This window comes from Ambystoma mexicanum, chromosome 1p, assembly GCF_040938575.1.
Source record: "Ambystoma mexicanum isolate Mex_15411 chromosome 1p, UKY_AmexF1_1, whole genome shotgun sequence".
Classification (NCBI taxonomy): domain Eukaryota; kingdom Metazoa; phylum Chordata; class Amphibia; order Caudata; family Ambystomatidae; genus Ambystoma; species Ambystoma mexicanum.
In genome coordinates, this window is record NC_090921.1 from 238,333,326 (window position 1) to 238,347,106 (window position 13,781).

The 13,781-nt window shown below is 51.2% G+C and overlaps 4 non-coding genes across 4 annotated transcripts; 3 read left to right on the top strand and 1 right to left on the bottom strand.

Moving 5' to 3' along the window:
• Window positions 1-4,179: 4,179 nt before the first annotated feature.
• On the top strand, window positions 4,180-4,251 carry TRNAD-GUC (transfer RNA aspartic acid (anticodon GUC)). Its single transcript has one exon. It is a non-coding gene; the product is annotated as a tRNA-Asp (tRNA).
• A 2,844-nt stretch (window positions 4,252-7,095) lies between these two features.
• TRNAD-GUC (transfer RNA aspartic acid (anticodon GUC)) lies at window positions 7,096-7,167 on the top strand. Its single transcript has one exon. It is a non-coding gene; the product is annotated as a tRNA-Asp (tRNA).
• Window positions 7,168-7,941: 774 nt separating this feature from the next.
• On the bottom strand, window positions 7,942-8,023 carry TRNAL-AAG (transfer RNA leucine (anticodon AAG)). The gene has a single exon. It is a non-coding gene; the product is annotated as a tRNA-Leu (tRNA).
• A 3,407-nt stretch (window positions 8,024-11,430) lies between these two features.
• Window positions 11,431-11,502, top strand: TRNAD-GUC (transfer RNA aspartic acid (anticodon GUC)). Its single transcript has one exon. It is a non-coding gene; the product is annotated as a tRNA-Asp (tRNA).
• The last annotated feature ends 2,279 nt before the right edge of the window (window positions 11,503-13,781 follow it).

Below are 13,781 nucleotides of genomic sequence, written 5' to 3' on the forward strand. Positions count from 1 at the left end.
TGCTTACATTAGGCGGCCGGTCCACTTTATTGAGTCCCCCTCAGCACCATTTAGTGCTCCTGTTGTCTGCGAAGTCCAAATTGTAACCCTGAATCAGTTCCTCTTCTGACCCTTTGTATCATGTTACATGACGAGTAATGATCACCTGTTAGCTTTATCCCTAATTATAACTCTCACTCTTTCCCTGCATCTAACCCTAGCTCTAATCCCATCATTAACCTCGGTCCGGGCACACGCGTGAACCCTTACTCTCATCTCAGCCTCTCCTGGTGATACATCACACCTGGGATCGTTTGCTCCCTGTGGGCTGTGGGAAATTTGCTACCAGCACGCCCTAGAAGTGGGGCTCATTCCGCTGCAACGGGAGGTCTTCCCAGGACGCGTCACAGCTCAACGCAAGAGCTCCTGGGTTTCGAAGGCTCTTGCAGCAAGCCTTCACAAAGCAGCAGGGAGCGCCGTTCCAGATGGGAAACTTGAGACTGGATGTCCAGAAAAGCAAGACGTCAGAAGCGAAACCTTTTTCCTGCAGGGTGTGGCATACCATCCGCTTGCTCATTGCGACAGAGGTGGCACTAATGAAGGAAGAGGTCAACGTTACGTTCTTCTTTAAAATGCAAGGCCAGGAAAAGTGGCAGCGGTGGGATTTGAACCCACGCCTCCGAAGAGACTGGAGCCTTAATCCAGCGCCTTAGACCGCTCGGCCACGCTACCTCCCTGCTAGTCGCCGAAAGCGGAACTTGACCCGTTGCCCGGCCCGCTTTAGTGCTTTGCCTTTTCTCCTTGGAAAGTCTGGAGACAGGCAGTGGAAGGGCAGGCAAACTGTCAGGTGCGCAGAGGAGGGGAGACCATGAGGCAAGGTGGGAGATGGGGGCAAGAAGTAAGAAAAAAACTAATCGCAAGCTAGGGCAGGATTCGGAAAGTGAAGCCGAAAAGGGGCTTAGCATGCAGCCCAGGGGTTTCTTTGACTGTCCTAAGCCCACAGGGACTTTGCCGTCCTCAGCTCATGAGACTTGAGATGGGTAGCTTGATTTGCTGAGGAAATGCGGGATGACAGATTCAACTCTGGAGTCAAACATAGCCCGGAACTATCGCCTTAAACTGAGTTTTAAGCCTGGTGCCGATAAAAAGAAAGAAATTAGCCTTAGATCGGTCAAGCCGTTTGACGGGGGAAAATGAGACCCCCTAGGCCAGCTAGGTGGTCGCTGGATGCTGTGCAGACATCAGCAGCTGTTCATTTCATGCCCTCACGTCTCCTCGTTAGTATAGTGGTCAGTATCCCCGCCTGTCACGCGGGAGTTCAATTCCCCGACGGGGAGGTTAAACCTTTTCTGGATTTTTTTTAGTTCTTGACAAATATTCTTGAAGATTAGGCTGAGTCAAGTAGGGAATGGGTGCCAAGAACTGACTCTTTAAGAAAAAAGCACCGGCAACGCTAGTCATCGTACAATATTTGTGCACAATTGCTTACATTAGGCGGCCGGTCCACTTTATTGAGTCCCCCTCAGCACCATTTAGTGCTCCTGTTGTCTGCGAAGTCCAAATTGTAACCCTGAATCAGTTCCTCTTCTGACCCTTTGTATCATGTTACATGACGAGTAATGATCACCTGTTAGCTTTATCCCTAATTATAACTCTCACTCTTTCCCTGCATCTAACCCTAGCTCTAATCCCATCATTAACCTCGGTCCGGGCACACGCGTGAACCCTTACTCTCATCTCAGCCTCTCCTGGTGATACATCACACCTGGGATCGTTTGCTCCCTGTGGGCTGTGGGAAATTTGCTACCAGCACGCCCTGGAAGTGGGGCTCATTCCGCTGCAACGGGAGGTCTTCCCAGGACGCGTCACAGCTCAACGCAAGAGCTCCTGGGTTTCGAAGGCTCTTGCAGCAAGCCTTCACAAAGCAGCAGGGAGCGCCGTTCCAGATGGGAAACTTGAGACTGGATGTCCAGAAAAGCAAGACGTCAGAAGCGAAACCTTTTTCCTGCAGGGTGTGGCATACCATCCGCTTGCTCATTGCGACAGAGGTGGCACTAATGAAGGAAGAGGTCAACGTTACGTTCTTCTTTAAAATGCAAGGCCAGGAAAAGTGGCAGCGGTGGGATTTGAACCCACGCCTCCGAAGAGACTGGAGCCTTAATCCAGCGCCTTAGACCGCTCGGCCACGCTACCTCCCTGCTAGTCGCCGAAAGCGGAACTTGACCCGTTGCCCGGCCCGCTTTAGTGCTTTGCCTTTTCTCCTTGGAAAGTCTGGAGACAGGCAGTGGAAGGGCAGGCAAACTGTCAGGTGCGCAGAGGAGGGGAGACCATGAGGCAAGGTGGGAGATGGGGGCAAGAAGTGAGAAAAAAACTAATCGCAAGCTAGGGCAGGATTCGGAAAGTGAAGCCGAAAAGGGGCTTAGCATGCAGCCCAGGGGTTTCTTTGACTGTCCTAAGCCCACAGGGACTTTGCCGTCCTCAGCTCATGAGACTTGAGATGGGTAGCTTGATTTGCTGAGGAAATGCGGGATGACAGATTCAACTCTGGAGTCAAACATAGCCCGGAACTATCGCCTTAAACTGAGTTTTAAGCCTGGTGCCGATAAAAAGAAAGAAATTAGCCTTAGATCGGGCAAGCCGTTTGACGGGGGAAAATGAGACCCCCTAGGCCAGCTAGGTGGTCGCTGGATGCTGTGCAGACATCAGCAGCTGTTCATTTCATGCCCTCACGTCTCCTCGTTAGTATAGTGGTCAGTATCCCCGCCTGTCACGCGGGAGACCGGGGTTCAATTCCCGACGGGGAGGTTAAACCTTTTCTGGATTTTTTTTAGTTCTTGACAAATATTCTTGAAGATTAGGCTGAGTCAAGTAGGGAATGGGTGCCAAGAACTGACTCTTTAAGAAAAAAGCACCGGCAACGCTAGTCATCGTACAATATTTGTGCACAATTGCTTACATTAGGCGGCCGGTCCACTTTATTGAGTCCCCCTCAGCACCATTTGGTGCTAATGTTGTCTGCGAAGTCCAAATTGTAACCCTGAATCAGTTCCTCTTCTGACCCTTTGTATCATGTTACATGACGAGTAATGATCACCTGTTAGCTTTATCCCTAATTATAACTCTCACTCTTTCCCTGCATCTAACCCTAGCTCTAATCCCATCATTAACCTCGGTCCGGGCACACGCGTGAACCCTTACTCTCATCTCAGCCTCTCCTGGTGATACATCACACCTGGGATCGTTTGCTCCCTGTGGGCTGTGGGAAATTTGCTACCAGCACGCCCTGGAAGTGGGGCTCATTCCGCTGCAACGGGAGGTCTTCCCAGGACGCGTCACAGCTCAACGCAAGAGCTCCTGGGTTTCGAAGGCTCTTGCAGCAAGCCTTCACAAAGCAGCAGGGAGCGCCGTTCCAGATGGGAAACTTGAGACTGGATGTCCAGAAAAGCAAGACGTCAGAAGCGAAACCTTTTTCCTGCAGGGTGTGGCATACCATCCGCTTGCTCATTGCGACAGAGGTGGCACTAATGAAGGAAGAGGTCAACGTTACGTTCTTCTTTAAAATGCAAGGCCAGGAAAAGTGGCAGCGGTGGGATTTGAACCCACGCCTCCGAAGAGACTGGAGCCTTAATCCAGCGCCTTAGACCGCTCGGCCACGCTACCTCCCTGCTAGTCGCCGAAAGCGGAACTTGACCCGTTGCCCGGCCCGCTTTAGTGCTTTGCCTTTTCTCCTTGGAAAGTCTGGAGACAGGCAGTGGAAGGGCAGGCAAACTGTCAGGTGCGCAGAGGAGGGGAGACCATGAGGCAAGGTGGGAGATGGGGGCAAGAAGTGAGAAAAAAACTAATCGCAAGCTAGGGCAGGATTCGGAAAGTGAAGCCGAAAAGGGGCTTAGCATGCAGCCCAGGGGTTTCTTTGACTGTCCTAAGCCCACAGGGACTTTGCCGTCCTCAGCTCATGAGACTTGAGATGGGTAGCTTGATTTGCTGAGGAAATGCGGGATGACAGATTCAACTCTGGAGTCAAACATAGCCCGGAACTATCGCCTTAAACTGAGTTTTAAGCCTGGTGCCGATAAAAAGAAAGAAATTAGCCTTAGATCGGGCAAGCCGTTTGACGGGGGAAAATGAGACCCCCTAGGCCAGCTAGGTGGTCGCTGGATGCTGTGCAGACATCAGCAGCTGTTCATTTTATGCCCTCACGTCTCCTCGTTAGTATAGTGGTCAGTATCCCCGCCTGTCACGCGGGAGACCGGGGTTCAATTCCCCGACGGGGAGGTTAAACCTTTTCTGGATTTTTTTTAGTTCTTGACAAATATTCTTGAAGATTAGGCTGAGTCAAGTAGGGAATGGGTGCCAAGAACTGACTCTTTAAGAAAAAAGCACCGGCAACGCTAGTCATCGTACAATATTTGTGCACAATTGCTTACATTAGGCGGCCGGTCCACTTTATTGAGTCCCCCTCAGCACCATTTAGTGCTCCTGTTGTCTGCGAAGTCCAAATTGTAACCCTGAATCAGTTCCTCTTCTGACCCTTTGTATCATGTTACATGACGAGTAATGATCACCTGTTAGCTTTATCCCTAATTATAACTCTCACTCTTTCCCTGCATCTAACCCTAGCTCTAATCCCATCATTAACCTCGGTCCGGGCACACGCGTGAACCCTTACTCTCATCTCAGCCTCTCCTGGTGATACATCACACCTGGGATCGTTTGCTCCCTGTGGGCTGTGGGAAATTTGCTACCAGCACGCCCTGGAAGTGGGGCTCATTCCGCTGCAACGGGAGGTCTTCCCAGGACGCGTCACAGCTCAACGCAAGAGCTCCTGGGTTTCGAAGGCTCTTGCAGCAAGCCTTCACAAAGCAGCAGGGAGCGCCGTTCCAGATGGGAAACTTGAGACTGGATGTCCAGAAAAGCAAGACGTCAGAAGCGAAACCTTTTTCCTGCAGGGTGTGGCATACCATCCGCTTGCTCATTGCGACAGAGGTGGCACTAATGAAGGAAGAGGTCAACGTTACGTTCTTCTTTAAAATGCAAGGCCAGGAAAAGTGGCAGCGGTGGGATTTGAACCCACGCCTCCGAAGAGACTGGAGCCTTAATCCAGCGCCTTAGACCGCTCGGCCACGCTACCTCCCTGCTAGTCGCCGAAAGCGGAACTTGACCCGTTGCCCGGCCCGCTTTAGTGCTTTGCCTTTTCTCCTTGGAAAGTCTGGAGACAGGCAGTGGAAGGGCAGGCAAACTGTCAGGTGCGCAGAGGAGGGGAGACCATGAGGCAAGGTGGGAGATGGGGGCAAGAAGTGAGAAAAAAACTAATCGCAAGCTAGGGCAGGATTCGGAAAGTGAAGCCGAAAAGGGGCTTAGCATGCAGCCCAGGGGTTTCTTTGACTGTCCTAAGCCCACAGGGACTTTGCCGTCCTCAGCTCATGAGACTTGAGATGGGTAGCTTGATTTGCTGAGGAAATGCGGGATGACAGATTCAACTCTGGAGTCAAACATAGCCCGGAACTATCGCCTTAAACTGAGTTTTAAGCCTGGTGCCGATAAAAAGAAAGAAATTAGCCTTAGATCGGGCAAGCCGTTTGACGGGGGAAAATGAGACCCCCTAGGCCAGCTAGGTGGTCGCTGGATGCTGTGCAGACATCAGCAGCTGTTCATTTCATGCCCTCACGTCTCCTCGTTAGTATAGTGGTCAGTATCCCCGGGGTTCAATTCCCGACGGGGAGGTTAAACCTTTTCTGGATTTTTTTTAGTTCTTGACAAATATTCTTGAAGATTAGGCTGAGTCAAGTAGGGAATGGGTGCCAAGAACTGACTCTTTAAGAAAAAAGCACCGGCAACGCTAGTCATCGTACAATATTTGTGCACAATTGCTTACATTAGGCGGCCGGTCCACTTTATTGAGTCCCCCTCAGCACCATTTAGTGCTCCTGTTGTCTGCGAAGTCCAAATTGTAACCCTGAATCAGTTCCTCTTCTGACCCTTTGTATCATGTTACATGACGAGTAATGATCACCTGTTAGCTTTATCCCTAATTATAACTCTCACTCTTTCCCTGCATCTAACCCTAGCTCTAATCCCATCATTAACCTCGGTCCGGGCACACGCGTGAACCCTTACTCTCATCTCAGCCTCTCCTGGTGATACATCACACCTGGGATCGTTTGCTCCCTGTGGGCTGTGGGAAATTTGCTACCAGCACGCCCTGGAAGTGGGGCTCATTCCGCTGCAACGGGAGGTCTTCCCAGGACGCGTCACAGCTCAACGCAAGAGCTCCTGGGTTTCGAAGGCTCTTGCAGCAAGCCTTCACAAAGCAGCAGGGAGCGCCGTTCCAGATGGGAAACTTGAGACTGGATGTCCAGAAAAGCAAGACGTCAGAAGCGAAACCTTTTTCCTGCAGGGTGTGGCATACCATCCGCTTGCTCATTGCGACAGAGGTGGCACTAATGAAGGAAGAGGTCAACGTTACGTTCTTCTTTAAAATGCAAGGCCAGGAAAAGTGGCAGCGGTGGGATTTGAACCCACGCCTCCGAAGAGACTGGAGCCTTAATCCAGCGCCTTAGACCGCTCGGCCACGCTACCTCCCTGCTAGTCGCCGAAAGCGGAACTTGACCCGTTGCCCGGCCCGCTTTAGTGCTTTGCCTTTTCTCCTTGGAAAGTCTGGAGACAGGCAGTGGAAGGGCAGGCAAACTGTCAGGTGCGCAGAGGAGGGGAGACCATGAGGCAAGGTGGGAGATGGGGGCAAGAAGTAAGAAAAAAACTAATCGCAAGCTAGGGCAGGATTCGGAAAGTGAAGCCGAAAAGGGGCTTAGCATGCAGCCCAGGGGTTTCTTTGACTGTCCTAAGCCCACAGGGACTTTGCCGTCCTCAGCTCATGAGACTTGAGATGGGTAGCTTGATTTGCTGAGGAAATGCGGGATGACAGATTCAACTCTGGAGTCAAACATAGCCCGGAACTATCGCCTTAAACTGAGTTTTAAGCCTGGTGCCGATAAAAAGAAAGAAATTAGCCTTAGATCGGGCAAGCCGTTTGACGGGGGAAAATGAGACCCCCTAGGCCAGCTAGGTGGTCGCTGGATGCTGTGCAGACATCAGCAGCTGTTCATTTCATGCCCTCACGTCTCCTCGTTAGTATAGTGGTCAGTATCCCCGCCTGTCACGCGGGAGACCGGGGTTCAATTCCCCGACGGGGAGGTTAAACCTTTTCTGGATTTTTTTTAGTTCTTGACAAATATTCTTGAAGATTAGGCTGAGTCAAGTAGGGAATGGGTGCCAAGAACTGACTCTTTAAGAAAAAAGCACCGGCAACGCTAGTCATCGTACAATATTTGTGCACAATTGCTTACATTAGGCGGCCGGTCCACTTTATTGAGTCCCCCTCAGCACCATTTAGTGCTCCTGTTGTCTGCGAAGTCCAAATTGTAACCCTGAATCAGTTCCTCTTCTGACCCTTTGTATCATGTTACATGACGAGTAATGATCACCTGTTAGCTTTATCCCTAATTATAACTCTCACTCTTTCCCTGCATCTAACCCTAGCTCTAATCCCATCATTAACCTCGGTCCGGGCACACGCGTGAACCCTTACTCTCATCTCAGCCTCTCCTGGTGATACATCACACCTGGGATCGTTTGCTCCCTGTGGGCTGTGGGAAATTTGCTACCAGCACGCCCTGGAAGTGGGGCTCATTCCGCTGCAACGGGAGGTCTTCCCAGGACGCGTCACAGCTCAACGCAAGAGCTCCTGGGTTTCGAAGGCTCTTGCAGCAAGCCTTCACAAAGCAGCAGGGAGCGCCGTTCCAGATGGGAAACTTGAGACTGGATGTCCAGAAAAGCAAGACGTCAGAAGCGAAACCTTTTTCCTGCAGGGTGTGGCATACCATCCGCTTGCTCATTGCGACAGAGGTGGCACTAATGAAGGAAGAGGTCAACGTTACGTTCTTCTTTAAAATGCAAGGCCAGGAAAAGTGGCAGCGGTGGGATTTGAACCCACGCCTCTGAAGAGACTGGAGCCTTAATCCAGCGCCTTAGACCGCTCGGCCACGCTACCTGCCTGCTAGTCGCCGAAAGCGGAACTTGACCCGTTGCCCGGCCCGCTTTAGTGCTTTGCCTTTTCTCCTTGGAAAGTCTGGAGACAGGCAGTGGAAGGGCAGGCAAACTGTCAGGTGCGCAGAGGAGGGGAGACCATGAGGCAAGGTGGGAGATGGGGGCAAGAAGTAAGAAAAAAACTAATCGCAAGCTAGGGCAGGATTCGGAAAGTGAAGCCGAAAAGGGGCTTAGCATGCAGCCCAGGGGTTTCTTTGACTGTCCTAAGCCCACAGGGACTTTGCCGTCCTCAGCTCATGAGACTTGAGATGGGTAGCTTGATTTGCTGAGGAAATGCGGGATGACAGATTCAACTCTGGAGTCAAACATAGCCCGGAACTATCGCCTTAAACTGAGTTTTAAGCCTGGTGCCGATAAAAAGAAAGAAATTAGCCTTAGATCGGGCAAGCCGTTTGACGGGGGAAAATGAGACCCCCTAGGCCAGCTAGGTGGTCGCTGGATGCTGTGCAGACATCAGCAGCTGTTCATTTCATGCCCTCACGTCTCCTCGTTAGTATAGTGGTCAGTATCCCCGCCTGGGAGGTTAAACCTTTTCTGGATTTTTTTTAGTTCTTGACAAATATTCTTGAAGATTAGGCTGAGTCAAGTAGGGAATGGGTGCCAAGAACTGACTCTTTAAGAAAAAAGCACCGGCAACGCTAGTCATCGTACAATATTTGTGCACAATTGCTTACATTAGGCGGCCGGTCCACTTTATTGAGTCCCCCTCAGCACCATTTAGTGCTCCTGTTGTCTGCGAAGTCCAAATTGTAACCCTGAATCAGTTCCTCTTCTGACCCTTTGTATCATGTTACATGACGAGTAATGATCACCTGTTAGCTTTATCCCTAATTATAACTCTCACTCTTTCCCTGCATCTAACCCTAGCTCTAATCCCATCATTAACCTCGGTCCGGGCACACGCGTGAACCCTTACTCTCATCTCAGCCTCTCCTGGTGATACATCACACCTGGGATCGTTTGCTCCCTGTGGGCTGTGGGAAATTTGCTACCAGCACGCCCTGGAAGTGGGGCTCATTCCGCTGCAACGGGAGGTCTTCCCAGGACGCGTCACAGCTCAACGCAAGAGCTCCTGGGTTTCGAAGGCTCTTGCAGCAAGCCTTCACAAAGCAGCAGGGAGCGCCGTTCCAGATGGGAAACTTGAGACTGGATGTCCAGAAAAGCAAGACGTCAGAAGCGAAACCTTTTTCCTGCAGGGTGTGGCATACCATCCGCTTGCTCATTGCGACAGAGGTGGCACTAATGAAGGAAGAGGTCAACGTTACGTTCTTCTTTAAAATGCAAGGCCAGGAAAAGTGGCAGCGGTGGGATTTGAACCCACGCCTCCGAAGAGACTGGAGCCTTAATCCAGCGCCTTAGACCGCTCGGCCACGCTACCTCCCTGCTAGTCGCCGAAAGCGGAACTTGACCCGTTGCCCGGCCCGCTTTAGTGCTTTGCCTTTTCTCCTTGGAAAGTCTGGAGACAGGCAGTGGAAGGGCAGGCAAACTGTCAGGTGCGCAGAGGAGGGGAGACCATGAGGCAAGGTGGGAGATGGGGGCAAGAAGTAAGAAAAAAACTAATCGCAAGCTAGGGCAGGATTCGGAAAGTGAAGCCGAAAAGGGGCTTAGCATGCAGCCCAGGGGTTTCTTTGACTGTCCTAAGCCCACAGGGACTTTGCCGTCCTCAGCTCATGAGACTTGAGATGGGTAGCTTGATTTGCTGAGGAAATGCGGGATGACAGATTCAACTCTGGAGTCAAACATAGCCCGGAACTATCGCCTTAAACTGAGTTTTAAGCCTGGTGCCGATAAAAAGAAAGAAATTAGCCTTAGATCGGGCAAGCCGTTTGACGGGGGAAAATGAGACCCCCTAGGCCAGCTAGGTGGTCGCTGGATGCTGTGCAGACATCAGCAGCTGTTCATTTCATGCCCTCACGTCTCCTCGTTAGTATAGTGGTCAGTATCCCCGCCTGGGAGGTTAAACCTTTTCTGGATTTTTTTTAGTTCTTGACAAATATTCTTGAAGATTAGGCTGAGTCAAGTAGGGAATGGGTGCCAAGAACTGACTCTTTAAGAAAAAAGCACCGGCAACGCTAGTCATCGTACAATATTTGTGCACAATTGCTTACATTAGGCGGCCGGTCCACTTTATTGAGTCCCCCTCAGCACCATTTAGTGCTCCTGTTGTCTGCGAAGTCCAAATTGTAACCCTGAATCAGTTCCTCTTCTGACCCTTTGTATCATGTTACATGACGAGTAATGATCACCTGTTAGCTTTATCCCTAATTATAACTCTCACTCTTTCCCTGCATCTAACCCTAGCTCTAATCCCATCATTAACCTCGGTCCGGGCACACGCGTGAACCCTTACTCTCATCTCAGCCTCTCCTGGTGATACATCACACCTGGGATCGTTTGCTCCCTGTGGGCTGTGGGAAATTTGCTACCAGCATGCCCTGGAAGTGGGGCTCATTCCGCTGCAACGGGAGGTCTTCCCAGGACGCGTCACAGCTCAAGGCAAGAGCTCCTGGGTTTCGAAGGCTCTTGCAGCAAGCCTTCACAAAGCAGCAGGGAGCGCCGTTCCAGATGGGAAACTTGAGACTGGATGTCCAGAAAAGCAAGACGTCAGAAGCGAAACCTTTTTCCTGCAGGGTGTGGCATACCATCCGCTTGCTCATTGCGACAGAGGTGGCACTAATGAAGGAAGAGGTCAACGTTACGTTCTTCTTTAAAATGCAAGGCCAGGAAAAGTGGCAGCGGTGGGATTTGAACCCACGCCTCCGAAGAGACTGGAGCCTTAATCCAGCGCCTTAGACCGCTCGGCCACGCTACCTCCCTGCTAGTCGCCGAAAGCGGAACTTGACCCGTTGCCCGGCCCGCTTTAGTGCTTTGCCTTTTCTCCTTGGAAAGTCTGGAGACAGGCAGTGGAAGGGCAGGCAAACTGTCAGGTGCGCAGAGGAGGGGAGACCATGAGGCAAGGTGGGAGATGGGGGCAAGAAGTGAGAAAAAAACTAATCGCAAGCTAGGGCAGGATTCGGAAAGTGAAGCCGAAAAGGGGCTTAGCATGCAGCCCAGGGGTTTCTTTGACTGTCCTAAGCCCACAGGGACTTTGCCGTCCTCAGCTCATGAGACTTGAGATGGGTAGCTTGATTTGCTGAGGAAATGCGGGATGACAGATTCAACTCTGGAGTCAAACATAGCCCGGAACTATCGCCTTAAACTGAGTTTTAAGCCTGGTGCGATAAAAAGAAAGAAATTAGCCTTAGATCGGGCAAGCCGTTTGACGGGGGAAAATGAGACCCCCTAGGCCAGCTAGGTGGTCGCTGGATGCTGTGCAGACATCAGCAGCTGTTCATTTCATGCCCTCACGTCTCCTCGTTAGTATAGTGGTCAGTATCCCCGCCTGTCACGCGGGAGACCGGGGTTCAATTCCCCGACGGGGAGGTTAAACCTTTTCTGGATTTTTTTTAGTTCTTGACAAATATTCTTGAAGATTAGGCTGAGTCAAGTAGGGAATGGGTGCCAAGAACTGACTCTTTAAGAAAAAAGCACCGGCAACGCTAGTCATCGTACAATATTTGTGCACAATTGCTTACATTAGGCGGCCGGTCCACTTTATTGAGTCCCCCTCAGCACCATTTAGTGCTCCTGTTGTCTGCGAAGTCCAAATTGTAACCCTGAATCAGTTCCTCTTCTGACCCTTTGTATCATGTTACATGACGAGTAATGATCACCTGTTAGCTTTATCCCTAATTATAACTCTCACTCTTTCCCTGCATCTAACCCTAGCTCTAATCCCATCATTAACCTCGGTCCGGGCACACGCGTGAACCCTTACTCTCATCTCAGCCTCTCCTGGTGATACATCACACCTGGGATCGTTTGCTCCCTGTGGGCTGTGGGAAATTTGCTACCAGCATGCCCTGGAAGTGGGGCTCATTCCGCTGCAACGGGAGGTCTTCCCAGGACGCGTCACAGCTCAAGGCAAGAGCTCCTGGGTTTCGAAGGCTCTTGCAGCAAGCCTTCACAAAGCAGCAGGGAGCGCCGTTCCAGATGGGAAACTTGAGACTGGATGTCCAGAAAAGCAAGACGTCAGAAGCGAAACCTTTTTCCTGCAGGGTGTGGCATACCATCCGCTTGCTCATTGCGACAGAGGTGGCACTAATGAAGGAAGAGGTCAACGTTACGTTCTTCTTTAAAATGCAAGGCCAGGAAAAGTGGCAGCGGTGGGATTTGAACCCACGCCTCCGAAGAGACTGGAGCCTTAATCCAGCGCCTTAGACCGCTCGGCCACGCTACCTCCCTGCTAGTCGCCGAAAGCGGAACTTGACCCGTTGCCCGGCCCGCTTTAGTGCTTTGCCTTTTCTCCTTGGAAAGTCTGGAGACAGGCAGTGGAAGGGCAGGCAAACTGTCAGGTGCGCAGAGGAGGGGAGACCATGAGGCAAGGTGGGAGATGGGGGCAAGAAGTAAGAAAAAAACTAATCGCAAGCTAGGGCAGGATTCGGAAAGTGAAGCGGAAAAGGGGCTTAGCATGCAGCCCAGGGGTTTCTTTGACTGTCCTAAGCCCACAGGGACTTTGCCGTCCTCAGCTCATGAGACTTGAGATGGGTAGCTTGATTTGCTGAGGAAATGCGGGATGACAGATTCAACTCTGGAGTCAAACATAGCCCGGAACTATCGCCTTAAACTGAGTTTTAAGCCTGGTGCCGATAAAAAGAAAGAAATTAGCCTTAGATCGGGCAAGCCGTTTGACGGGGGAAAATGAGACCCCCCTAGGCCAGCTAGGTGGTCGCTGGATGCTGTGCAGACATCAGCAGCTGTTCATTTCATGCCCTCACTTCTCCTCGTTAGTATAGTGGTCAGTATCCCCGCCTGTCACGCGGGAGACCGGGGTTCAATCCCCGACGGGGAGGTTAAACCTTTTCTGGATTTTTTTTAGTTCTTGACAAATATTCTTGAAGATTAGGCTGAGTCAAGTAGGGAATGGGTGCCAAGAACTGACTCTTTAAGAAAAAAGCACCGGCAACGCTAGTCATCGTACAATATTTGTGCACAATTGCTTACATTAGGCGGCCGGTCCACTTTATTGAGTCCCCCTCAGCACCATTTAGTGCTCCTGTTGTCTGCGAAGTCCAAATTGTAACCCTGAATCAGTTCCTCTTCTGACCCTTTGTATCATGTTACATGACGAGTAATGATCACCTGTTAGCTTTATCCCTAATTATAACTCTCACTCTTTCCCTGCATCTAACCCTAGCTCTAATCCCATCATTAACCTCGGTCCGGGCACACGCGTGAACCCCTACTCTCATCTCAGCCTCTCCTGGTGATACATCACACCTGGGATCGTTTGCTCCCTGTGGGCTGTGGGAAATTTGCTACCAGCACGCCCTGGAAGTGGGGCTCATTCCGCTGCAACGGGAGGTCTTCCCAGGACGCGTCACAGCTCAACGCAAGAGCTCCTGGGTTTCGAAGGCTCTTGCAGCAAGCCTTCACAAAGCAGCAGGGAGCGCCGTTCCAGATGGGAAACTTGAGACTGGATGTCCAGAAAAGCAAGACGTCAGAAGCGAAACCTTTTTCCTGCAGGGTGTGGCATACCATCCGCTTGCTCATTGCGACAGAGGTGGCACTAATGAAGGAAGAGGTCAACGTTACGTTCTTCTTTAAAATGCAAGGCCAGGAAAAGTGGCAGCGGTGGGATTTGAACCCACGCCTCCGAAGAG